The sequence below is a fragment of the Myotis davidii genome, unplaced genomic scaffold (genome assembly GCF_000327345.1).
Source record: "Myotis davidii unplaced genomic scaffold, ASM32734v1 scaffold332, whole genome shotgun sequence".
NCBI classification, from domain to species: domain Eukaryota; kingdom Metazoa; phylum Chordata; class Mammalia; order Chiroptera; family Vespertilionidae; genus Myotis; species Myotis davidii.
In genome coordinates, this window is record NW_006285779.1 from 3,630,745 (window position 1) to 3,633,977 (window position 3,233).

Below are 3,233 nucleotides of genomic sequence, written 5' to 3' on the forward strand. Positions count from 1 at the left end.
CGAGCCAAATGCAGTCATCCAGCCTTCAATTCGCGATCATCAGCTGATGGGAATCGTAGTTCACAGCCTCTACGGGCTGGAAAGCGGGAGGGGCACGGGTGTCTCCTTGGTTACCGAGCGACGCCAGTGGCGGCTTGCCTGGCATTTGATATCAAGATGGCGACCAGTGCCTCACCTGTAGCCCAAATAGTGGAAAAACCTGTGAGAGGATCTAGAGTTTCTAGGACCGCCGTAACTGTGGTTTTAGAGAACTGGATACCCCCAAATTTCATGTCTTTGATGTCTGCGGGATGAATTTCAACCCAGAAACGCTGGGCCCATGAGCGCTTTGCAGCACTTCACAGACCAATGCAGAATTTCAAGGTCCTCCTAAGCCATCTCCCCACACTTCTCCCAAAGACCTTATTTTGCCCCCACAGCAAGTCAGGGCCCGGTAGAACTCGGTTCTGAAAATTCTTGAGTGTTTAGTACTCACAAAATTGGTTTGCTGCTGCTAACCCTGAGATGTAAGCCTTGCATTAAAGGTCAAACAAATACTTATCAAAGGCTTTCAATCGTGGAATGTAATGGTCATCCGGCAAATAAAGTATGTAAGTATTTAATTTGGCCTTGAAAGGGACAGTACAAGTTTGTTTTGAAAATTGGGTGTACCCTAGATGGGAAAAAACCCTAGCATTTGGGCTAAATGTGATAGGCTTGTACAAAATATCTGAATTTTTTAAATAAGTCAATTGGGGAAATGCCTTTTTACTTAGAAGAAAATATTCCAGTGTAAACTATTTTATTTGCTCATTCAACAACAGTAACCACAAAATCGTGTACAGCCATTATCCCAAGAAATGGGATTCATTGGTGAACATGATAGACCCAGTCTTGTGGAGCCTACATTTCTAGTATGGTTATATTTTATCTTAGTCATCATCCCTATGTCCACAGAACTCAGAACTATACCTAATATGTAATAGGCTTTCAGTTAATAAAAAGTTTACTCTTGAAGTAAAACAATAATCCTACACAAGTGCAAAATGGGGAAAACTTAAAACTCGTTCATATGAAAACTACCTGGAGGTTTTCATAGGACTAAGTCAGTATGGACATGGTTGCCTAAAAAGCTGAAGGAGTCCTAGGCAGCTTGAGGAATGATGTCTGGAGAATAGAGGCTTATGGTCTTACTCTGTTTTGAAATACTCAGACCACACCTAGAGTACTTTGTTCATTTATGGACACCATTTTCTACAAACATCACATATAGGAGCAGAGCCAGGGGCAGGATAACCAAGAGAGAAACTATTGGTGGATGCTTACTCTGAAAAAAAAAAAAAAAAAAAGAACACTTAGAAATAACATGACAACTAATTCAAGTATTTGAAAGTATTGAAAGATAGGCATATATTCTTAACACCACAAGGCAAACTAGTACCAATGAGTGGGATAATAATTATGATGATGATGATGATGACCATACAGCTATCACTTTATTAACTCTTTGTGCCAGGCACTGTGCTAGACATTTTACATTCATAATCTCTAATATTCATAGTAATTATGTAAAACGGGTATTATCTGTAATATACAGCTGAAATGAATAACATGGATAGAAGATAACTTGCTCAAGTCATGCAGCAAATTACATAGTTAAGATTCTAACTCAATTCTGCTTGATTCCCCTGTGTATTTTCACTGAATCACACTGCAGTGGCATAGGACTCAGACTCAGTTTTCTAGTAATCAGATCTGTCTTGACAAAGGAATGGACTGCCCCACCCCTGAAAACATAGAGAGACAGGATGACCATCTGTCACGGGTATTGTTTCACTTTTTTCCCCAGAGAGGAGTATGAAAATATTGCCTGATGAGGCTGGCAGTCAGTGACAGTCCTCACTTTGTCCAGTCATGTTGAGGTGAGGATTAATAAAGCAAACATCAATTTTTGTTTAGAAGCCCAACCAGATAGACAGTCCTTATACATATGAATTGAAACTGAGCTGGCAGGGCCTGGGCACAGAAAGGGTAAATCCTCTTTCTTAAAAATTGACTTCTCATGGTCAGGCAAACTGAGAAATCCAAATGTGAGTTGCCTTGATTTTCAAGCCCCTTATATCCAACACTAGTGGCCCAGTGCATGAAATTCATGCACAGGGGATGGGGGGCTGTCCCTCAGCCCAGCCTGCACCCTTTCGAGATCCGGGACCAATGGCTCCTAACTGCTCACCTGCCTGCCTGCCCAATTGCCCCTGACCACTCTGCCTACCAACCTGATGGCCCCCAACTGCCTTCTCTGGCTGTTGTCCCTGAAGGTCTCCCTGTTTAATTAGCATAATACCCTTTTATTAGTATAGATCAGGGGTGGGTAAACTTTTTGACTCGAGGGCCACAATGGGTTCTTAAACTGGACCGGAGGGCCGGAACAAAAGCATGGATGGAGTGTTTGTGTGAACTAATATAAATTCAAAGTAAACATCATTACATAAAAGGGTACAGTCTTTTTTTTTTTTTAGTTTTATTCATTTCAAACTGGCCGGATCCGGCCCCGGGGGCCGTAGTTTGCCCACAGCTATTCTAGCCCATTGTTTCTCCACTTAATTGGTTGCCTTTGAGCAATTAACCGAACATCTCTGGTCCTCTCTATTGTCATCTGGAAAACAAAGATCTCTGCCAACTCTAAAATGAGTACACCTGTGAGCCTACTTGTGGCATGCTCTCAAGGAGATTACTAAATCATTAGAACCTTTAAAGCTCCACTTTACTGGAAAACTGGATTTCTACTACTGGACTTAATTTCTTCTCCTGGGTTAAGGCCACTCTGACTTAACCTTGCCAATTAGTGTCTGTATTCAGCTAGTAATCTATCAAAATGTCTCTGTCAACCTCCACCTCCAATGCTAGCCTGTTCCAGACTACCTTCATCTATTTTGCTTAGTTCACTACAGTATTCACCTCTGATCCAGTTCTCTAACTTTAGGCTCTCTCCACCCACCTCATCTGACTTCACTTTCATCACATTCCTCGTTGCTCAATCCTTTTATGGCTCTCTTACATACTTTATCATTGTTTAAATTCCTTTGTCTGGCTTTCCAGACCTTCAAAATCTTATCCAATACTCTCTCTCTCCAGCCTTACTTCCCAATTTGCTTTGTTCCCTCCAATCAGACCTTTCTCCTACTCCACCTGCTCAGCACACTTCTCTCCCTCTTGGCCTTAGCTTGCAGGAGTCATTTTGCCATTCTAGAAAG